Source organism: Schistocerca cancellata, unplaced genomic scaffold (assembly GCF_023864275.1).
Source record: "Schistocerca cancellata isolate TAMUIC-IGC-003103 unplaced genomic scaffold, iqSchCanc2.1 HiC_scaffold_1104, whole genome shotgun sequence".
Taxonomy (NCBI): domain Eukaryota; kingdom Metazoa; phylum Arthropoda; class Insecta; order Orthoptera; family Acrididae; genus Schistocerca; species Schistocerca cancellata.
Window position 1 is genome coordinate 3,747,568 of NW_026047103.1, and position 25,780 is coordinate 3,773,347.

A 25,780-nucleotide genomic window follows, 5' to 3' on the forward strand; every position below is an offset into this window, starting at 1 on the left:
TTTTCATTTTCTCAAACTCCCTTTCAACTGCTTTTCGTTTACAAAATGGTGCACAGTGAGGTACTGAAAAACGGATCATGAAGTTTCAACTTTAGTTTATATTTATAATTCATCACTTACTTTGCCTCTCATCAAAAATATCATTATATTCCCATAAAAAAGCTTCTACTTCCCCTTTATCCTCTGTATTCAGAACTTCAGCGTTCCCTATCTTTTTCGCTACACGTTCACTGTAAATCTCATTACTTATTTCCCGATCACAAAATTCTTCATCCTTCTCGTAGTATCCTTTGTCATCAGATTCTTCAACCCCATTTACCTGATCGCTTTTACTGTTATTTATCATCACAATATCTGTCTCCACAGATACTCACCTCTTAGGATCAGTAAATGTTAATTTCATCTCATTCCAGTTAAAACTAGCTTTAGCCTTGACAATCCAGTTCATTGTCAATATTAAACTTTCATTTATATCTTCATTAATTAAACATCCCTCTAGAAGAGAAACATCGTTTATTTTAAAGAACAATAAAACTCGTCTTGTAATCACCATACTACTTTTTCCAGTGGCACCTTTAATCATAACTCCCGTTACCGAAAACTTAGCAAAATTCTTCCCATCTTTTATTCTGTCCCTAAGCTTTTTCGATATTTCACAAATAGGACTTCCAGTGTCGACCAGGCAATTACCCCCACTACCGTTACCGACGTTATCAAAATAATGGTAGGAAACTTTGAAAATCTCATCCCTACTCGATTGACTTTGCTTACTGACATCAGAACAAGTGGACACTACGTCACTGACATTCACTATTGTAAGTAGATCATCATGTACTTCCTTATTATTCACTCACTCATCACTAGTAGTGGTCTACCACCAGAAGGAGGTTCTTACTCATTGGTTTGAAGATGACCACAGAGAGTGGTCGAAACCAGTCACAGGAATAAATAATTTGCGATCAAGACTGTTTTTGATAGTATATATATTGTAATAACGTTGATCACTGTATACTCCCACAATTTATTCAAAAGTAATTAGTTTATGTCGTTACTCACAAAAGTCTTTCATTTGGATGTTACTTCTCTGAAACGCCGTCCATTCAAACATTCTGATTTGATCCTAGCTTATTTGGTTTCTGACCAAAATTTGTTCCGAAAACATTTTACAAACTCTATAAAAGTCATATCTGTATGTATGTTCTGATTTGCCTGCAACAGTTCTTTACAAACTTAATTTTCAAATTGTCGGACATATTATTCGTTAAATTATCCTTACATCCATCGAATGGATTGTTTTCCCCTGGAAAATTCTTTATGTTTATGCTGTTCCAAGTACTTCCCTTGATACAAAAAAATTTCTAGTTCCAACATTTTCCTCAATTTCATCCACTTTTGCCATAACATTTGAAATATCGCCAACGCATAAACCAACATCACATTTTACGTCTAATAATTCTTTGTTAACTGTCTGCTAGTTTCACTCAGTTTTAAATTAAAGCGGTCGCTTTCATTTTTAATCATGGAATGTAAGATGTTTAGGTTACTGTCAGTGTTCTCTTCTTCTTTAACCAGTTTGTCTTCAATATTCACAGTTTTGTTTTCTACAGAGGTAATACGAGTTTCAGATTTACTATGCTCTTGTTTACACACGTTTTTATCCAAGCATTCCAAGTTTATTTTCTCACTCTGTTTTCAAGTTTTTTTTCCAATCTGGCTGTATAGCTTCTGACTTTCATTGTCTAATTTCTCCCCAATGAGTCTCGTAAGCATATTAAAAAGTTTGCTACAATCGCCAGCTACCTCCTCTTGATTAAAAACGATGAGATGAACTAATATTGCAGAAACTCCGCTTGTTCATTCCCCTTCTGACTGTCTGCACTTGCTCTTCATTATCTTGCCTCGAATTTTCTACATCCTCGACCTCTTTCATGTTAGCCCCATTTTCCTCACAGATCATGAAAATATTTTTCTCACAAGACATACAAAACAAACAAAAAGAAAGAAACACCACCTACATAAAAAGTTTTTCACATGACCTATCGACTTCACAATTTTGAAGAAAAGTTGGTATAACTGTAGCTGTTGCGATGACGAAGCTGACTGTAGCTGGTGGTACTCACAATTCCACAGTCTAGATTCGTCGTACACATAATTTTGGGTTCCAAAGATTCCAGCGTCCAGTCCAATATCTTACTTTCCAAATAAAGTCGTTTTCCAGTTTTTATGTCAAAATTACGCACCTAAAACTCACAAATTAACTTTATCACTTTGACTCGAATTATATCACTGTCCCAGCTCAATCACCATGTTGCAGTGTACCTACAACGGTGTAGACGAAAGAATGTTGTCGCAAAAAGAAAATGAACTAGAAGTTATTTGTCTTTTCTCCACGTTAATGGTAGCTATAAATAAAGTTCTTGTAATTTGGTGGATACAGCTCAGTATCTTCAGAATAATAATGAATGTCGTGAACTATTCTTGCTCTTGGTGCTCTTGAAGCTTCGCTGCAGCTGCTGTTTCCTGGAAGTTAGTTAAAACAGGCTGGAGAATTGCATGGCTCTCAGTTGTCGTGTAAAGGCAATTGTTGTTTCACGTGTACTGTTATTACGTCGCAGAGTCTTCATCGAAATCTTACGCAGTACGGTCCGCCACTGTTCTTCCTCTTTTACGACAGTTCCATACTGCATACAGCAAACTCGTCAATTACAAAATTTATTGGCAACTACAAAAAATAACATCATCATGTAGTTTCAAATGAAATGCAAGAATTGTGATACAAACTCATCCGAAAGTCTTCTGTTTTTAAGGAAATATCACTGAAATGTTTTGACTAAACAATACTGATTACATTTTTGTTAATTACACAGAAACTACCGCTTCCAAAATCTTCCTAACAAGTTTCTGGTTTCAAATATGTGTGCGTTATTTATTGGTGTGAAAAGAATTTCGCAATATTCCTTTTGCTTACGTCGTCAATAAGATTTCTTTCTATGAGTTCCAGTAACTAGTATATATTTAGGTGTTGTTATGATTATCAATTGCATAGTAAGCTAACAGCATGTTAATCAGAGTTGTTACAGATTCAGACATTATAAAAGCAGTATTTTGGGTGTCACTTTCATTATTTATTTGTTCGTAATTGAAAGATTCTAATTGTAACCAAACGAATTGTTTATACTTGTTCCTAGCGATACATGGATGTAATATTGACGAGTACTTTGACATGATGTTATTGAAAATTACATTTCGGTGATCAAAATGGTTCAAATGGCTCTGAGAACTATGAGACTTAACATCTGAGGTCAACAGTCCCCTAGAACTTAGAACTACTTAAACCTAATCTAAGGACATCACACACATCCATGCCCGAGGCAGGATTCGAACCTGCGACCGTAGCGGTCGCGCGGTTCCAGACTGAAGCGCCTAGAACCGCTCGGTCACAACGGCCGGCTTCGGTGTTCAAAACGTGAAATTAGTTACATGGGACCTACCTAATGATACAACAGTTAATTAAACAATCTGAATTAGCTTCAATGTTGTGCGAAAGATAAACTAATTCTTGGAATCATGTGAAGAATAAGTTGTTACGTTTCAGTACCTTAGGAAAAGGTCTGTCCGAGAACAAGAGAAAATTCTAGCCCTATGTAAAACGGCTTAACGGTCAAAGGCTTCCATCTAGTCACTCGTTGACAAGTCTAATGTGGCAGCTGGAGACGGCATAGCGGAAGCAGAAATTTTATAAGATAAAGTTTTAAATCTCGTGTTTAAGATATCGTTCACTCATGAGAGTCGTACAAGAATTCAGTCGTTTTAGCTTAGAACAGACTTTTGTGTGGGTGACATAGCGATAAGCAGCCCTGGTTGAGAAAAAGAACTGAAAGAGTTGAAAACCAATAATTCAATAGGTCCAATCGCAGCACCAGTTCGGTTTTATGTAGAGTACAGTATTGGCCCCTTATTTAGCTTGCATTTTCCGCGGATCTATCGCCATGCGCAAAGTTCAAAACGGCTGAAATAAAGAGCAGGTGACTCAAGCGTATATAAGGGTCAATGAACAAAACCTCAAAATTACAGACCAATATCCCTAAGATAGGTTTGCTGTAGAATCCTTGAACATATTCTCAGTTCGAATGTAAAAAATTTGCTTGACACCGAGAACCTAATGTCCATGAATCAGCACGGTTTTAGAAAGCATCGCACATGCGAATCTCAACGTGCAGTTTTGTCACATGATACACAAACTTTGGATGAAGGGCAATAGGCTGGTTCCATATTTCTAGAATTGCGGAAAGCATTAAACACAATGCCCTATTGCAGATTGTTAACGATGGTACGAGCATTCGGAACATGTTCCGAGATATGTGAGTGGCTGGAAGACTTATTATGAAGTTGTTCATTGACACATTAAATAACAGAACCCAGTATGTTTTCCCTGAAGACAAAGGTATCGTCAGAAGTGCCCATGAAAGTGTAATAGGACCGCTATTGTTATCTGTATACATAAATGATCTGGCGGACAGTATGGGCAGCCGTCTGTGGTTGCTTGCTGATGACGCTGTTGTGTACGGTAATGTGTGGAAGTTGAGTGACTGCAGGAGGCTACAGGATGACAAACAAAATTGATAGTTGGCGTAATGAACGACAGCAACTGCCAAATGTAGATGAATGTAAATTCATGCGGATGAGTAGGAAAATCAAACGCTTACTGTTCGAATACACCATTAGTAGTGTCCTGCTTAGCGTAGTCATGTTGTTTAAATAGATGGGCTTAACACTGCCAAGCGATACGAAATGGAACGAGCATTTGAGGACTGTGGCAGAAAAGCCATTTGGTCGACTTCGGTTTATTTGGAAAATTTGGGGAAAGTGTGGTTCATCTGTAAAGGACACCGCATACCGGAAGCTAGCGCGATCTATTCTAGAATACTGCTTGAATGTTTGGGATCCGTACTGGATGGTTTTAAGAAGACATCGAATCAATTCAGAGACGGGCTGCTAGTCTTGCTAACTTTAGGTTCGAACAACACTTTAGCGTTACGGAGATGCTTCGGGAACTCAAATGGGAATCCTGGAAAGAATACGATTTTCTTTTCGAGGAACACTATCGAGAAAACTTAGAGAACCGGCATTTGAAACCGAATACACAACCATTGTACTACAGCCAACATACATTTAGCGTAAGAACAACAAAGATAAAACACGAGAAATTAGTGCTCATGTGGAGGCTTATAGATACAGAGCGAGGCAAAAGTCGCAGTACTTCATGTTTTGTCAAACACTCTGCAAGAATGGGGAAACCTGAATATTCCAGTAAGGTATTGATGAGGTGGTCTATCTTTTACGTTATGTACCGAACATCTTGAATCTAAGTCAATTTGTTTTAATGGAACTGGGGGCTGTGACCTATTAAATAACAGCAGCGTTTTCTGACAAATCCACTCCTGTAAACAGATTTGAAGTAGCAGTTATGGTTCAATAATTACAAAACATTTTGATTGGAATTACAGGCTGGACTGATCTCCATGTGGGACAGTCATTTAATCCGTTCAGCGCTGTATCTCTTTCTGTTAATGCACATTTGAATATACTGAATCCAGTCGTCATGCACTTGCAGAAGGATTTCAGCAGAAATTCTGGCACAAGCTTCTTCATTGCCTTGCTCAAGATGGTGTTTGTTTCTTAATTTCTCTGCACACACGAGTTGCATTAAATGACCCCAGAGGTAAAAGCCAGGTGATGTGAGATCAGGTGATCTGGGTGGCCACTGCAAAGACCACGCGGAGCACCCAATAACAAGGAGCTGACCATCTAACCACTGATGAACAACTGCTCTGGAGTGTGGTGAAAGTAAGAGGGAAAGCTGCCATATTCATTCAGAACTGAGGTAAACACCACTTCTTGCAGTGTTTCCATGTAGTGTTGAACATGGTGAATGAAAATGAGTCCAGTTACATGGGTAACCCATACTGCACACCACACCATAACCTCTACCTCACCAACTACCTTGGAAGGCTGCATCCAGTGTGGATTGTGGTCTCTCCAGTATATGTGACTGTGAAAGTTGACTTCACCATTGACAAAAAGTTTGCCTCATCACTTAACAATGTATCTTGTCCAAAAGAGGGATCTTGTTTTACTTACTCTGGGGCCCACGTGCGAGATTGCATAGGCCTGTCTGGATCATCCTGTGATACATGCTGTAGTAGCTGAATCCTGAATGGATGCCATTGACAAGCACGGAGGACCCGTGCTATCGTTGACTGCCTGATTCCACATTTGGCTGACAAACTTCCTGTGCTGAGGTGTGTACTTTTCACTAAGGGTGCCAAAACAATTGCTAGAGCAGTCTCGTGTGTAGTACCTTTTGGTCGACCACACCGTACCTTGTCAGACACAGTTTCAGTTTCTCGGCATTTGGAAATTCAACACCTGACGGTGTTACGTGAAACTGGAGGTCTTTGTGGATGCCGTTTGTTAAAATATGCCGCTAAGACGGAAACTCCGTTCTCCAGACATCAAAATGACTTCAAATGTTGAACCATAACTGCTGCTTCGAATCTGTTTACAGGAAAATGGTGGTGTTATTTAATATATCACACGACTCCATTTCCATTTAAAAAATAATTGAATTAGTTTCAAGATGGTCGATTTCAAGATGGCTCCCATGCTGGGTACGTACTGTTAAAGATAGACCCCTCACCTATACCTTACTGGAATATTCAGATTTCTCATTCCAACAAGGTAGTTGAAATAACAGAGTGTACTTCGACGTTTGACTCACCCTATAGCCGTTTTCCCCTCGTTATGTTTGCGAGTGGAACAGGGAAGGATATGGTACAGGGTATCTCCGTTACGCACAGTGGTGTGGCTTGCGGAGTATGAATGAAGATGTAGGAGCAGAGCAACAACATTCAAGACGAGACATTTCATGGGGAAAAAATAAATATTTTTTATTTCCGTCTTTCTCAATTTTGACTAACTCAGCTATATTTTCCTTTTCTGGATGTTTTCTATCGATAGCAGATACAAATGGCTTCATCTCCAGGAACCTTTCACTAGCGGGAAAATTAAACTTCTTCCGCACTTTATGTTGTACCCCGCCACAACCTAATTCGTAACTGTTATTAAATAATAAAATGCAACCTCTTTTAACAGCCTTTCAAGCTAACTTGCAAGAAATTATAATTGGATTATAGCCCTCTTCCATCCATTTCGTATTCAGACATTTCCGAACAGAGTAACACGGAACAAAATATTGCCCCATACAGCCATTTCTACCTCGTTATTCAGACATTTCTCTGGAAAATTAACACACTTTGTAAGTAGGCTGTTTATGTTTTCTTATTGGCAACGTTACGTAGCGCTCTGTGTGCTAGTTTGCATTGTTGTCTGCCATTGTAGTGTTGGGCAGCGGCAGCTGCATGTGATCAGCGCGTAGCGTTGCGCAGTTAGAGGTGAGCCGCCAGCAGTGGTGGATGTGTGGAAGGAAATGGCGGAGTTTTGAAATTACATATATTATGACTCTTGATGATATTAAGGTAAATACATTGTTTGTTCTCTATTAAAATCTTTCATTTGCTAACTATCCCTATCAGTAGTTAGTGCCTTCCGTAGTTTGAATCTTTTATTTAGCTGGCAGTAGTGGCGCTCGCTGTATTGCAGTAGTTCGAGTAAGGAAGATTTTTGGTGAGGTAAGTGAATTGTGAAACGTATAGGTTAATGTTAGTCAGGGCCATTCTTTTGTAGGGATTTTTGAAAGTCAGATTGCGTTGCGCTAAATAATATTGTGTGTCAGTTTAAGCACTGTCTTGTAAAAATTTTCTAAGGGGACGTTTCATATGTCGACCCTTAGCCTAGGATATCTCACTGGAATCTTCTGATTTTTTCTTGTAGTTTGTGTAATTAGTGTAGATTTTGATTATTGCTAGTGCGTAATTGTATTGAGAATCTCCTTTGTAGTTGCAGCCTTTCATTGTTGTACAGTAAAACAGTTGTGGCACGCATGTAGATTTGCACCAAGTATTTCGCAGCTGCGCTTGCAATTAACTAGATATTATTTTCAGTACTATGTTAATGTGTTCTCTTATTTTTGCTCTTCAAATTGTGTTTTTCTGTGTTATCGTGTGAAATATTGTCACAATAATGGCGTGTGAAAAACGTAACACTAAGCTCCAAAGTAAACTGAGAAATAATAGTGAAGACGAGCATAGCTTATCAGCACCACTGTGTAGTGAATTAACAGACATTCTAAGTAGTAATTTGGTAATTGTGCATAGGGAGATGGAGCGGGCGGCAAATAATGGTGTAGACAGTTAAACCGGTAGTTAACAGGGAAGCATTATCGATCGATCGGTCGGCAACAGCTCGCCTCAGGAATCCGAAATGATAGGACACAATTTTGCAAATACTGTAGATTCAGGTTTTGCGTCCTCACCGTTTTCTCAAATGAGTCAAGACACATTTTCTGCTTGTCGAAATGAGAATGTTGCCGGTGAAAATGCACTGCCAAAAAGCATAGAGAAACAGATTCCAGACACTAATACATTATTACTGCAATTAATGCAACAAATGGAACAAAATCAGAGACAAATCGGACAGAATCTTCTAAAGTTAGACACAATGGAACAAAATCAGAGACAAACACAGCAAAAGCTTCAAAAGTTAGACACAATGGAACAACACCAGAGACAAACACAGCAACAGCTTCAAAAGTTAGACTCATTGGAACAAACTCTCGAACAAACACGTGAAGATTTAACTGCTGAGTTACATAACATTGAATCGAAATGTCAGAAAGTGTGTAATGACGTAAAAACACAAATTTGTGAGCATTTACAACCTATTTTTTCGCGTCATGAAAATGCATTACAGAATCACGAAGCAGCCATAAAAGAACTGCAAACTATTGTTCATGAAAATCATGAGACCTTGCAAGCTAAAATGGACTCAGTTGCATCTACCGATTCGGTTACGCAACTTGCAAAAACACAGGAAAACTTAAAGGACACAGTAGATACTCTGAAAATTGGTTCAGAAAGACACATGGAGGAAATAAGTTCATTATCAGAGAAAGTAGCCGAACTTTCGGATCAGGTCACTAACTTATCTACAAAGGTAGATGATAATCTGAATGACACAAAACCGGTAGTCTTTAATGACACAGAAGAGTGCGAACAAATTAGGAAACTGAAACAAAATCTGAATCAAATTAATACGCAACACCAAAGAGAAATCCGGGAAGTACAAGATCAGGTGACACAGGTAATACAAGAATTATGTATTTCAGAGGACACTCGCGCTCCAACACGGGGAGAGGGACATAGAAATACAGAACAGCCACAAAATAATAACACAGGGCATTTCGGAAGTTATGAAAGAAATTGGCAATGTGCACCGAATTTTGAGATCGAACCGCCGACACGACGTAACAATGACCGACATGCTGCTCGCCGACACGATGATTTTGACTATAAGCTGTTCATTACTACACGTAAATTCAAAACGTTTAAGAATTCTGCCAACGACATTCATCCACAAGCGTGGCTCCATCAGTTCTCTCATAGTTTTCCTCCCAACTGGTCATTGGAGCACAGGTTAGAATTTATGTGTGGCTACTTGGAGAATGAACCAGCTGTAAGAATGCGATCGGTCATTCACGATTGTCATAGTGAAGGAGAATTTTACCATGCGTTCCTCTCAGCATATTGGTCACAAGCTACACAAGACCGAGTAAAACATAGCATCATGATGATGAAACACTTTGAACAATCTGAATTTTCCAGTCTTGTCAAATATTTTGAAGACATGTTGCACAAGAATCAGTACCTGTCAAATCCATGCAGCCCCTCAGAACTAATCCGCATTTGTTTAATCAAATTACCTGAACATTTACGGCATATTATTTTGGCAGGACGTTGCAAAGACGACATTGAAGCTTTTCAGGGACTCTTACAAGAATTAGAAATTGACACAGACAGTCGCGGGATGCGAAAACAGGAAAACAATCACTACAGATCACATCCGTCACAATTCCGTGATGACAGAAACAATAACTGAACACGACAATTCTATTCTTATAACGTAAATCGTGAGCAAAACAGACACCACCCGTATGACAACCACTGGCAGTGTAATAGTTACAGAGAAAGTTCGCATTTCTGTAGAAATGAATATGACAGAGATAACCATAGAAACAGACAATATGGTAATCAGAACTATTATTATCAAGGGAGACAGAATAATTTCAGACGCAACAGTTCAGCACGCAGTTACGATTCAGGGAGAAATTCTCCACCACGTGACCGACACAAAAGAAACTGTGTAAACTATCGACAAAACGACAGACCTGAATTCCATCAGAACTGGCGAGCTTTAAACAGAGCTGGGCCCTCTCGGCAGGGCGAATTTGTGGAAGTTAGGCCTCCTAATCCCAGTAACGACGCGCGGCAACAAAGAGACAGACAATGACTCGCACCGCAGGCATACATGTGCACCGGCTGGCTCCGAGAAAAATAACATTATATCTGGTAATGCTAATGAGATTCTAATGCAATATTTTGGTTTACTTGAAAATACGTTCTGGATTTAAAGTACTTTCTGTGAGATTAAAGATGACTTAGTATTTGGTTTCTTTGACTGCTACACGGTTATATTACGACACTACTAATGTGTGACACAATTTACATTGTTGCTTTTGCGGTGTATCTGTTTTATATCTGCACAGTTTTTTCTGAATTCTTCTATAAAGTGAGACATGTTTTAGTGGTGACTTTTGTGGTATGGCTACAAGGAGACAGCCATTTCCGTAGGACAACAATACGTTACAGCACAGGACTTTCCTCATCACGGCAATAAGCATAATAACTAAGATATCTATACGCCAAGCATTTCACTTTTGTTTATCATGAGGTAAGTACATTGGCTTCTGCTGAACTTAGCTTTCGGAGGACGATAACTACAACACTCCCACAGAGATTATCTTACAGCAAGATGCACATTTAGCGCTACAGGACATGTATTTGAGTGATTAATTTTGTACTTAAAACATTTATTTTTAAAGATATTTGAGGTACAATGATACAAAGGTTTTCTGTGATACATTTCATTCCATTGCTGTAATCTGTAACACCTGAGGGTATAATTACATTAATCCTCAGGGGGGTACACGCATACTTCGTGTACCATGTGTCTGGCAAGCACAAGGAGCTCTAGCCAATATGGTATTTGCTTATACAACTTTACACATCGGTACCATATTCCTCTAACACATAATTACACAGCTATCTGATCATTTAACTGAGAGAGACAAACTTTTTTATTATGTCAGTGACACATGTTTATGCAATTACAGAGTTGGATTACTTCACACTTACGAAATTGTATTTTGTCTGTACTTTGTGAACTGTTCATGTTTTTTTGGAACCATTGTGATACTATGAGAGCTTTGAATGATGTATTTGGTATGAGATCATGATTTTTAAAGTACGTTTGAGGCAGATGACACTATTGAAATGAGCAAAGAATATTTTTTATGGTTTGAAATTATTGCAGAAAGCTACGACTTTTTTGAGATTTGACTAAGGTGTTATGATGTTATTTTTACGACAACGATGTGTATTATGCTGTTGAGGTATGTTTATGTCAATAAGATGATGCTACCATATATGAGAAATGTGATTACGTGTTTATATGTATATGAATAATGAATAGAAGTTAGGGACTCTTGACTTGTGAAAAAGGATGTTGGAAACCAGGAATTGTACTTTAAGAGTTATGAAATGTGTGTAAATGCGTGTCTGTATCACAATGCTGGCGAAAATTTCTTGAGCACTGTTATATTCATAGGATTTTGTTTCTACACATTTGCAATGTAAATTCTCGACCTGTGAAATTTTTATATGAGACTGTCACTGTAGCAGAAACTGCTGTCGTAAATATTTCCGTAAGAAAGTTAAGTGACCACCTGCACATGCGTCGTGGGCACACAGCTGTGTCAGACACCTGGAGAACAAGCCATTAGCGTGTGCCTTTCCAGAGGCACAGGTAGAAAAAAAAAGGGAGGCCATTAACCTCGCTGTTGACATTCCTTTGTAGAGGGCATCGCTAATGCGACACACTCGTTACTTGAAAACATATGATTACTCGTACTTTGTGCTAATTACTGAAATGCTTATGAATTGATGGGAAATATTCGTACATCTGCACACCTGATTATGACAAGCGTCTTTCTACGAGTGTTGAGAGTATTTCTACTAACTTATGAAATGTCACATGACTATTGAATGATATTTTTATGCTTTGGTTTCCGTAATTGCTTATTTCATTTAATATCTGGTTTTCAGCTGTGTTGCAGCATTAGTTTTATAAAATAAACTTAGATGCATTTGCTAATGTGAACACTTTCTGTCAACAGATCTATTAAATAATAATTTTGTAATCCACATTCTATAAAAAAGGAGCACTTGGAAAGGAAAGAACAATAAGAAGGGACTAGTAACAGTAACTGGACACATAATTTTCTTTTCAAGTACATGGTAATATTTTTTTACAATAAGTTGTTGTGGTGCACCACGTTAATTACATAGACATTAAGATGTGAACAGACATTTCCCTTTTCTGCATTGTTGTTTTTACTGTAATATTTTTTCTGCTTGAGGTTTGTCATGTATAGATATAAGTTTTATATTTTTTATATTTTTTATATTTGCAGCTGCTGTTTGCCATTCATAATGTTACATAATTTGACTTTGTATTACGCTGTTAAGCCAGTTTTACTGATGATTTATTTTTATTGTTTGCTGCACATTGCCTTATATTAGTTGTAATATTACAATTGCTTTGCTAATTTCTTAATGCTGCTTGCTTCGCAAATCTGCGTTTTTTTTGTCATTGCTGTTTATATTAATTGTTTTATGTGATGCTGCATTGCCTCGCCCCTTGGAATATATATCTGAGCTCAGTAGATTTAAGTTAGCTTAAGAGGGGTAGACTATATAAGAAATGAACTATGATGACTTGGAAGAAATGTATTGAGAAGCTACATGAAAATGGTTTGGGCAAAAAAAAAAAAAAGGATACTGTACAGTGGAGAAAAACTATTTTTTGACAGAGGATGTGAACAGAATACAGAAAGCAGGCTTAGATAGGACTTTTTGGAATAATGATGAACGAAGGGAGATCTCCACGCAAAATACTGCAGTAAAACAAACCCCACCCTTTCCTTTTGTGTTATCCCACTATGTGTTAGTGTACCCTTGTGTATTTGTTTTCTTCCTGTCTCTGTGTAGTTTCATAGAATTTTTTCTTCCTCTAACACTAAGCTACATTCACTATGATGAGGAATACTGTAATCCTCAAATATAATTTGCATTAATAATATGTTATTTACCTTGTAAATATGTTTAGACATTATTAATTCTGTTTTGTTGCTCACATGTGAAGGTGATGTTTCGAAAGTTATTCTGATCTTTTATATATTTAGTCATGTTATAATTCCTGTAACACTGATGTATATGTTATTTCGATTCTTTTGTAATGCTTGTACTACAAATGTTATCTGTATTGTTATGTTCTTTAATGATGTATTTTGTACCTTTGTAATTGTATTCTCATGTTATAATATTGTAATTGACACCAGTTCATCAAATTAAGTAACTTGTAAGTTCCATTTCACTGCACACATTTCTGTTGGTCATAGTATATGGACAATATGTGAGAAGTAGGGACTGTTAGTGTTTGCATGTGTGTTAATAATTCAGCAAGGGACTGGATAACAGTATTGCTGGTTCTAAGGACAATTCCACAAACTTTGTGAGTGCACAAGTGGTGGTATATGAACTTGCTATCTTCTCTGCAAGACTCTTCGATGGTGATTGTGCACCTGCACAGTCACAACGGATGGCTGCTAGCCATCTCTACAAGGACTACAGTGGGTCTGCACCTCTGGTGGCCCACCAATACCATACTCTCTACCAGGACTACAGTGGGTCTGCTCTGTGATGACCTACCAATATTCATCAACTTCGACTGACTCTGCTGTGGGTATGCTCCATTGTGGCTCATTACCTGTCAGCATGTCAAGAGTCAGCACTGTCTTTCCGTTGGAAGGACACCACTACTTCTTCAAGACTGCATGGAAATCCACTACTTCTGTGTGCAATTTTTTTTACTGATGAGACTTTGTGGAAAAAAACTGTAATTACTATTTGATGAATGATCAGGACTGTCTTTATGGACTGTGAGAAAATTTTGTATCAATAAGTGTGTGCATTGGATATCTTTGTTACTGTAATTATGAAAAATTTTATCAAATCATTATTGGCCACTGGCCAAAAAAATTTGTAAATTTTTTTGCGGGGAGCATGGGGGCTATGTAAGTAGGCTGTTTATGTTTTCTTATTGGCAAAGTTACGTAGCGCTCTGTGTGCTAGTTTGCATTGTTGTCTGCCATTGTAGTGTTGGGCAGCGGCAGCTGGATGTGAACAGCGCGTAGCGTTGCGCAGTAGGAGGTGAGCTGCCAGCAGTGGTGGATGTGGGGAGAGAGATGGCGGAGTTTTGTAATTTGTCATGAACTGCTATATATATTATGACTTTTGATGATATTAAGGTAAATACAGTGTTTGTTCTCTATTAAAATCTTTCATTTGATAACTATCCCTATCAGTAGTTAGTGCCTTCAGTAGTTTGAATCTTTTATTTAGCTGGCAGTAGTGGCGCTCGCTGTATTGCAGTAGTTCGAGTAACGAAGATTGTTGTGAGGTAAGTTATTTGTAATAAGTATAGTTTAATGTTACTCAGGGCCATTCTTTTGCAGGGATCTTTGATAGTCAGATTGCGTTGCGCTAAATAATATTGTGTGTCAGTTTAAGCACAGTCGTGTATAAATTTTTCAAAGGGGACGTTTCAATTTGAAAGTTCTCCTGATCATGCTGCAATATTCAGTCGATGCAGTCCTTATGTACGGCACAGCCTGGACATTACATGTAATGTATATTACATTAGGTTACATCGAATCTAAAACTTATGGACATGTACAAGTAGTCTTATAACAGAAAAGTTTTTTTCCAACATAACAACACTTGACAACACATCATGAACAGGAACATACGAGCTCTTAAACTAAGAGCAAAGCATCTGCCAACAAAGAAAGGTACATCCGGTTTTAGAGCAACTATTCGGACAGATTATGAAGATTTTTCCATTATAGAGTTGATTTTGAACCTGAATAAGACAACACATTTGTGAGGAAATCGTTGTTAAGAGTCCACAAGAATAGACTTGAAGGTTTCGTATTTGATGGCACAGTGATGTTCACATCAAGCACATCATCTCCAGATTCAAATGCAGTTGTGGAGTTGACTTCAGAGAAGAAATCGGATGGAGCCAAAATACAAATTCATATCAAGTTTTTGGGGGGGACTTAGCCTTAGGAGACTATCATTACCTCCACTTTTTTAGCGTTTCATGTGAACATGTTTGAAGTCGCTCAAGCTGCAATTAGTGGAGCAGAACTCCCTTGATGCAGTTGCCAGAATAAGTGCCAAGCAGTATAAATTGGAACTGTGGTCCGGTTATATTACATCCATTCAATAGCATGAGAATACAATTCTCATGAATCCAGAAATTAATTTCAAAGTTGTGCGCCAAGATACAGTTCTCTATATTTACATAGACATAAGTGACAAAAAACCAGGTAGCTTTCAAGGAAGCCATTGTTGGAGTCATTGTAATGACACCTTTTAACAATAGGACACAGAGAATAGCATAATATTTGATAAATTCCATGTACACTTTTTCATTTTGCCTCTTATTGCTAATTTCTGTAGACATAAGATTTTCAATGTACAATATTATGAATTGACTTAGGATAAACAATATAATAGGCGTCAGTGTGCGGAGTTCCTTGCACTTCACAGGGACCATTATAAATATATTTGAACTTAGAAATTTTTTGGTTTATATCACTAGATTTTTCATGAGTTTTCACGAGAAGAAAATCACCAATCAAATTGGTCACTTCAAGCCCCTTATCGTGCCTTTTAGATCTGGCTTCCGCTTTTTCTTTCATTATTTTTCTTACTACGTCTTTTTTCTCCCTCAGATCTAATTTTGCATAGGGTAGAAATTGTATGGTTTCTTCAACAGTACTTTTGCTCTTACGGTTAAGTTGAATTTCCTTGGGTTAAATTTCGTAGTTTCGTGGTGGAGGGTATTCATTACAGTTTCAAAGTCTGTAATGTACCTGCCCCATGCCTTATGATTGTGGTGGCAGTAAGTACAACACAATCTACCTAGTGCACGCATGTAACGCTCCACCGGATTTGTTATCTACAGGGCAAACACCCATATGTGGGGGGTTCTTCAGTTGTCTGATTTCGAAGTCTTTCACGACTCAAACCAAATCATGCCCCAGTATTGCATTGTCCGGTGGCTCTTTCTGTTTTTGTTCGGAATTTACTGCCGGATTTTGTTTGGATGAGACTTAATTTTGCTTTTCATATGCATCTTCCATTACACTTTGTTCTCTTTCCCCTATTTCTATATTTTCTTCATCTGCACTCACTTATTTCATATTCGCTGTCTGATTCTAGCATAAATCTACTCTTAGACAACGATTCAGCTCTTCTTTTAATCTTTGTTTCGTTTCTTATTTTCAACATTTCGATTCTTTCCTAAAATTTCTGTTTCATTTTCAGTCACAGGTGTTTCTTAAACGTCACTTTTGATGACGTTAACTTTAACTTCATATTTAGTATAATCGTGTCCGATTTCAGTGGTTTGCATATACTCCTCTGAATCTGTATTCTCATAACCATCAACTACATATCAACTACATATAGTTGTACGAGTCCTTCGTCATTCAGGATTGGTTCATCCACACTATCGAGGATTTCATCCTTCTCCAGATACCTATTTACACCGACCCTTTTTCTGTTTGTAGCACCAGTTTCTTCAAAACCGGCAGCTCACGTGCTTTTCGTGGCGCCTTCGTTTCCCTTACCAACCACTTCCCCCGAAATCGCTGCTCATGTACCATGTGCGAACTAAGTACTTTCATCTCCTTTTCGTTTTCGGATAACACCTTCTTTCCGACTTTTCCACTTCGTTTCTCCACTTTATAAAATCTCTGCCCGTATAATCCTTTTCAAAGTTGTCCCATTGATATTGCTTTGAACCATAAGACAAATCGTGACGCCATTCTGTGATCCTGAAGATTCCTTTTCGCACAAATTGTCTGTCTTTTCGCTATTGCATAATAACGTGTCCGACTTCTTTTTCATTTCGGTAATATTTGCCACCGAAACAGGTCCACTGAATTCCCTTATGACGTCATATCTTCCTACTGCCGTTACTGCAGCCACGCTACCAACAGCTAAACGCTTCACCAAGTTCGATTTACACAGTTGCTTAGTTCGCATGCTATCGCCTGCAGCATTATCTGTTGCTCGTGACTCATTCATGCCCGCACCTGTTGTTCTGCGTGCCCCATCTGGTGGGGCAGTTCTGCCGATTGCTTGTCTCGTAAATTCACTTTGCCTTAGTCACTGTGATTTCTTTAGTTTGGGCCGGTAATATTCGTCCACGAAAATCTGGACCGGAAAAGACACGGGCCTTAGTTTTCCGCGTCATTCCAGTTTTGATAGTTTCGTGGTACAAATCCTCTACCACGAAATCACATGTTACCATGACCACTGCCTCTACATCTTTACAACATACACTCCTGGAAATTGAAATAAGAACACCGTGAATTCATTGTCCCAGGAAGGGGAAACTTTATTGACACATTCCTGGGGTCAGATACATCACATGATCACACTGACAGAACCACAGGCACATAGACACAGGCAACAGAGCATGCACAATGTCGGCACTAGTACAGTGTGTATCCACCTTTCGCAGCAATGCAGGCTGCTATTCTCCCATGGAGACGATCGTAGAGATGCTGGATGTAGTCCTGTGGAACGGCTTGCCATGCCATTTCCACCTGGCGCCTCAGTTGGACCAGCGTTCGTGCTGGACGTGCAGACCGCGTGAGACGACGCTTCATCTAGTCCCAAACATGCTCAATGGGGGACAGATCCGGAGATCTTGCTGGCCAGGGTAGTTGACTTACACCTTCTAGAGCACGTTGGGTGGCACGGGATACATGCGGACGTGCATTGTCCTGTTGGAACAGCAAGTTCCCTTGCCGGTCTAGGAATGGTAGAACGATGGGTTCGATGACGGTTTGGATGTACCGTGCACTATTCAGTGTCCCCTCGACGATCACCAGTGGTGTACGGCCAGTGTAGGAGATCGCTCCCCACACCATGATGCCGGGTGTTGGCCCTGTGTGCCTCGGTCGTATGCAGTCCTGATTGTGGCGCTCACCTGCACGGCGCCAAACACGCGTACGACCATCATTGGCACCAAGGCAGAAGCGACTCTCATCGCTGAAGACGACACGTCTCCGTTCGTCCCTCCATTCACGCCTGTCGCGACACCACTGGAGGCGGGCTGCACGATGTTGGGGCGTGAGCGGAAGACGGCCTAACGGTGTGCGGGACCGTAGCCCAGCTTCATGGAGACGGTTGCGAATGGTCCTCGCCGATACCCCAGGAGCAACTGTGTCCCTAATTTGCTGGGAAGTGGCGGTGCGGTCCCCTACGGCACTGCGTAGGATCCTACGGTCTCGGCGTGCATCCGTGCGTCGCTGCGGTCCGGTCCCAGGTCGACGGGCACGTGCACCTTCCGCCGACCACTGGCGACAACATCGATGTACTGTGGAGACCTCACGCCCCACGTGTTGAGCAATTCGGCGGTACGTCCACCCGGCCTCCCGCATGCCCACTATACGCCCTCGCTCAAAGTCCGTCAACTGCACATACGGTTCACGTCCACGCTGTCGCGGCATGCTACCAGTGTTAAAGACTGCGATGGAGCTCCGTATGCCACGGCAAACTGGCTGACACTGACGGCGGCGGTGCACAAATGCTGCGCAGCTAGCGCCATTCGAGGGCCAACACCGCGGTTCCTGGTGTGTCCGCTGTGCCGTGCGTGTGATCATTGCTTGTACAGCCCTCTCGCAGTGTCCGGAGCAAGTATGGTGGGTCTGACACACCGGTGTCAATGTGTTCTTCTTTCCATTTCCAGGAGTGTATTTACGTGGTTACATTCGTTTTCATTTTGTTCACTATTCTCCCTACTCCTGTTGTTATTCTTTTGATAATAACCACAGTACTCTCTCCAGTGGTCCTCGTCTTCGACCCTTTCCAAAAACGACGAGAATTTTTGTGATTACTTGCCACATAACGTTTTGAATCCTCCGGAAGCTCTTTCTATAGTTCCCATACTATTTTGAATTCCGTTTGCTTGTTTCTCAATTGAGTCGATATTCGACACTACATTTCGCAAAAACTCTGTCATTGAGTTTCTGCCTCTGTTGTCATATAACCTATCCATAATAAATTTCCACAATAGGCAGTTCTGTTTTTGCTCCGATTAGTATTCCTCTTTATATTTTTGTTTAAATTCGCCAAATGACATTTGTTCTGTATCCAAATTTAGGCCACATCTTTTCGCAAAGCCAGCTAAAGCGCTAATAAGCACATTTCTCTTTTCCTGGTCCATTACATTATTAGGAAAATGCCTTTCACAGTTTTTCAAAATATTTAGTGGGTGCCATCCATTATGCCTTTTTGCCAGTTCGAATCGTTCTTTGCAGTGCAGCAATTTGCTACAAATTATTCTGTCAGTGAGATAATTCGTTTTTTCTCTTATTTTCCGTTCAAGGTCGCTCACTTTACCTTGAATTTGGGAAGTGTTTCGTTCACACTTCTTTTCTCATATTGATACTTGTTTGTTCAGTTCCTTTTCGGAATCATTCACCGTTTGTCTCAACTGAGAAATTTCGGTTTTACATCTGTTTACTAATCCAGTTTTGAGACCGAAAACTTTTTCATCCACTTTTAATACAAGCAAAGGTTTTATAGTGTATTGAATTTTCATTATTTCGCTATTGAACCTATCGTTGACGTCATTAATCTGTCCCTACAGACTGTCGACATTGTTATTGATAGTATCTATCTTAGTTGTTAAGTCTTTGATTGCATTACTCACAACCCTTACTTTTGACTCTACTTCTTCGATCTGTTTACTGATTTTCACACCTTGCATTACAATTTGATGAGATCGCGCTTTACTTTGTTTGTTTATATTACTACCTTGTGAGGCAATCTGTACAGACAATATTTTTAACAAATCGGTCATATTCAGTGGTTTTTCGCTTTCATGTTCTAAGGTGTCCTTATATTCAGAATCTACTTCTCGTGTATCGCTCGGTTCACTTTTGACTTTCGATGAATTGACCACATCCATCGAGTCTTTCACATAACCACTGCCTTTAGTCGTGTCGTCTTTCCTACCTTGTTTTATTTGCGACGAGTTCACCGTCCGATTTTGATCAGTGATGTGCGTATGGTACTCCACGTAAGCCTGTTTCCATCCTATGGCGTCATCTGCGCTCTCGTCTACTGAACTCCTGCCACCTAGTACACAAGGTACTTTTTCGTCTCTCCCATTCTGACCTACTGTCGCCTTTGTATCCATTTTGAGTTTGTTAATACTTTATATTTTATCCTTTAAAGACCCATAAAGTTTTCTGTTAATTATTTTGCCTCATCTGTTCCAAGTTCGCGCCGCTGCACATTCAATACTCTTTTTACAATTGTTTTGCGCCCAATATTTACGTTCTGAACTGTGTTTTAGTGAATAAAACTGACGAATGTCCTGTCACACAGCACCACGTACAACACTAACCTGCCACGTATAATGCACATGGGTACCGTCAAACGAGCTAATGTTACCCACTCAGAGGATTTTGAACTTTTCACCGTGCATGTGTCTAATGGGTAAAAGTATCGGACTACAAGTTGGTATATGGTGAAATTAACAAAAGAACTAAACGGACACTAACTTTGGGAATTACTGAAAGCGGTAAAAACCATGTGTGAATGAAAAAAACAAACGTCGCCAGCCCAATTAGTACATTAATTTGGAAATATTGGTTTACGAAAACTGAAAATGCATTATTAAAGTCACTTTCGTTGATATTTCCTTCTGAATCGCGCACAGGATACAAACTGACACAGTGCACTCTGAACTGTGTGAAGCAGCAGTTACCAATAACCCACACACCAGTAATTACAGAAAGCAAATTTGTACCAAGCTCATACTAATAACAGCTACACTCAAGATCATTACTTAATCCAATACTGAAATTTTACTGCAAGAAGTGCAGAGCTAAATTGGAACATGAGGGGCTTCTACCTATAATGATATATAAAACACAAATAACGATATATAACATTTGTACTCATCTACATATATCAATTTTCCTTAGCAGCGGTAATGGTCCTATTATATTTTTAATGTAAAATAATTATCTTCACTAGTTAAATTCCATGATTATTTGAATAAAAAAGACTAATTCAAACATAGCTAGTCCTTCATTTCACTTGGACTGGTTCGTAATTTACTTTGCTAGACAAAAAATTCAACAATGAGCTCAATTAACTTCGAAACAGGTATCATTCAAGATAGAAACCAAAACACCACTAATTTTTAAAACGAGCTTAACTTATTTCTCCATCTTACCACTTGTTAAGTAGGTATTTTAGACAATAACATTAACACAATCTGGCATTGTATTCCTGCAAAACCATACCTTGCAATAAATTAAGAGTACTTTAGGAAAATCCTATCTAACTTCACGTTTGTGGTTGTAACTGAAATTTTGCTACTCCTTTTACATCTGACTAATAAACAAAAATTTGAAACACTTGAATGCAAGAATTGTTCATTTAAAACATACTCGGTTTTAGTTGCACTTAGGAGAGGCCCGTGCATAGGATCGTGATAAGGATAGAAGATATGGTTCCAGACACAGATTTATAGCATTTTTATTATTATTATTCAAACCACACACACAAATTAATTGGTCCATGCGCATATACATAGCTGCATGTATGAAGTTAGTAAAGCAGTGGCGAAGGTTTGGCGGCAAGCGACATGGCGGCTGACTGAACTCAAGGCTCTTGATGTTCGAATACTCTACAAAATCTATTCGTGGCGTCGGATTTTCATCATATTAGAACCATCCCTTTTTGTTGAGAATACCAAATAATAGCCAGATCCAGGTCCGAGGGCTAAAATCCCTTGCAAAGCAGCTCCCAATTGCCTCTCTTGGCACAGTCGAAGTGTACCGTGCTACAGCTAGCCACATACCGTGTACTGTTCACACAAAGGAGCCTCTCAGTTCGACCGCCAAAACCACCTTTTACATCGCGACATGCCACTTCCCTTGCGGAGGAGCTTCACTACAACTTGTATGTATAACAAATTCAAGTGCCCTAAGCATGAATCAGCTTTCAATAAACATTGTCTTTTTTATAAACATACATATATTACAAGAATTTATTATTTTAACGAATGATTTTGCTTTTTTTCATATATATATATATATATATATATATTATATATATATATATATATATATATATATATTTTATATCCTCTCTACTTCGACCATCATCAGTTATTTTGCTCCTCAAATAGCAAAACTTCTTTACTACTTTAAGTGTCTTACTTCCTTATCTAATTCCCTCAGCATAACCCGACTTAATTCCACTACATTCCATTATTCTCGTTTTGCTTTTGTTGATATTCATCTTATATCTTCCTTTAAAGACACTGTCCATTCCGTTCACCTGCTCTTCCAGGTCCTTTGCTGTCTCTGACAGAATTACAATGTCGTCGGCGAACCTCAAAGATTTTATTTCTTCTCCATGGATTTTAATACCTACTCCGAACATTTCTTTTGTTTCCTTTATTGCTTGCTCAATGTACAGATTGAATAACATCTGGGAGAGGTTACAACCCTGTCTCACTCCTTTCCCAACCAATGTTTCCCTTTCATGTCCCTCTACTCTTATAACTGCCATCTGGTTTCTGTACAAATTGTAAATAGCCTTTCGCTCCCGGTATTTTACACCTGCCACATTCAGAATTTGAAAGAGAGTATTCCAACCAACATTGTCAAAAGCTTTCTTTAAGTCTACAAATGCTAGATGTAGGTTTACCTTTCCTTAATCTTTCTTTTAAGATAAGTCGTAGGATCAGTATATGAAACTATAAATTCCACAGTGGCTGCACAGTCACACCTTTCACCTTTCGGCTTGTATCACACGCAGCCCAAAATGTAAACAGTTCATCAGATGCGGAAAATATCGAAGTCCTAAAGCGGAAACTATGTATACTTCACACACGTGCACTAGCGTCTGTTTCACCGGTCATCAGATAAAACTCTCTCCTAACACAGCCTGGCCGCCTCCAACGGCGTCCCAAAACTAGATTCCCCTCCACATTGCCGCTGTCACCCTGGAAACCTCGGTCAGACACCACTGAAATCAATGAATCTACTGAACCTGACAATGGCTGATGAAAGCGAGGTAACAGGTTCAGGATAGGAAAGGATCAAACATCCATGCATGGAAGGGATAGCCATCAGATAATTCGTCGTTTCCACCAAATTAACATTTATTTATGAAAAACATACAGACTAATAACAAACGAAAGCCACCGGAATTATAGTCACATATGAAGTGGCAAACTACTGAAATTTACCAATATTAGCTAAGGAAACAGTATTCAATAAACACAAAGCATCGGAGTTTATGAACAGTAAGAATAAAATTTGAATCGTTCAGTAAAGAGAAACTACATTTGTAAGGTGTCAGGCAAATCCAACACCTTCCATGAAAACCCTGACATGATAAGCAAATCCAGTAGTATGTCACATAGCTCCGAATAAATCGTGACATTAAATTAACCAAAGTAATACGAGTAACGAATGAGCAAATGGAATACCACAGACTAACACAGGAATGCCTAAACGCATGTCATACCTTCCCACCGTGAGACGGACGCGGTTCCGAGGGGAAAAGCGAGAACGGAGGCCGAGAGTGGAACCATGTTAAGCTCGAGTGCCCTGCGATAAGGGACGGACGCCCACGTCACCGGCTAACCGCTAGGACCACCCCCCGCCCGTGTTAATAGCTAGAGCCCTACAGAAGAACAGTAGAACGATAACACTAAAAGGGCCACCCCAGCCGCAAGATTTAGCGTGAGACTTTTTCGCGTCTCTGTTACGTCAGGACCACCCCCCAGCCCATGTTAAAAGATAGAGCCCTCCAGAAGAACAGTATAGATCTTACGATAACACTAAAAGGACCACACCAGCGGCAAGTTTTAGCGTGAGACTTTTTGGCGTCTCTGTTACGTTGCAAACTTTAAAAACATTGCCCCACCACGATAAGTATAACGTTCTCATTGGATAGACAGAATTTTTGTAGGCGTAGCTTAAGGTTAACATTGAGACCCTGATTGGTGAGATGGAAACACAGCCAGATAGTTTTTTTAAACAAACTGAAATTGTAGTAAGGAGAAGTTAGGAGAGAGTTGCTTCCGAGACGGGGAGGTGAGCGGAGCTGCGCTGTCCGCCGCCCCCTGACGAACACCGACAAGGTAATGAACGACCGCGATGCCACATAACAGGACATAAAGCTTCACTCAGAATAGCAGAAGACTCATCTGTTACACCCCCTTTTTGTGTAAGACTAGTACCGATCGTCAATTAAACTTCATGGTGTTCACATTTGCCACTTGAAGTAAAAATATGAAACGCGATGATTTATATAGTTATTGAGAAGCCATATCAGCACACCCGATTTTATGAAGAACAGTTAGTAGAGAATTTGAACACTATTCTTTTATAAACAGTAAGAAGATGAACAGATTGATTATAATTTACAAGACTTCATGAGCTAATCACGCTAATTTTCAGAGCCTACAACCCTGGCGGCAGTCGCTCAATCCAGGTATAGCTACAAGGAAGAAAGGTATAGCTACAAGGAAGAAGACGACGCAGCAAAGCGCTCCCTCGGGCATTGAGCAGGATGCCGCCGCTGTAGCAGCCCAGGAAAGTCACGGCTGCAAACACCAAGGTATAATCACGTGTTTCGGAATTAACTGTGAACATAAATCACACGGGAAGAAGCACTATCAATGAATTATACACTAACAAATGATGAGACGCCTTCGAAAGGTAAATACAGTTCGTAACCTTAGATAAAACAAATACTTAAAGCTGATCATAAATAAATTAACTTTATACACACACACACACACACACACACATACATACATACATACATATATATATATATATATATATATAAACATATATATATATTTCCATTGCGAGGCTTTTAATCAGATGAGGGTAAACTCGCCAAGATTGACAGAGATAATTAGAATGGATTTGATAGTACAGAATAAATACACTCCTGGAAATTGAAATAAGAACACCGTGAATTCATTGTCCCAGGAAGGGGAAACTTTATTGACACATTCCTGGGGTCAGATACATCACATGATCACACTGACAGAACCACAGGCACATAGACACAGGCAACAGAGCATGCACAATGTCGGCACTAGTACAGTGTATATCCACATTTCGCAGCAATGCAGGCTGCTATTCTCCCATGGAGACGATCGTAGAGATGCTGGATGTAGTCCTGTGGAACGGCTTGCCATGCCATTTCCACCTGGCACCTCAGTTGGACCAGCGTTCGTGCCGGACGTGCAGACCGCGTGAGACGACGCTTCATCCAGTCCCAAACATGCTCAATGTGGGACAGATCCGGAGATCTTGCTGGCCAGGGTAGTTGACTTACACCTT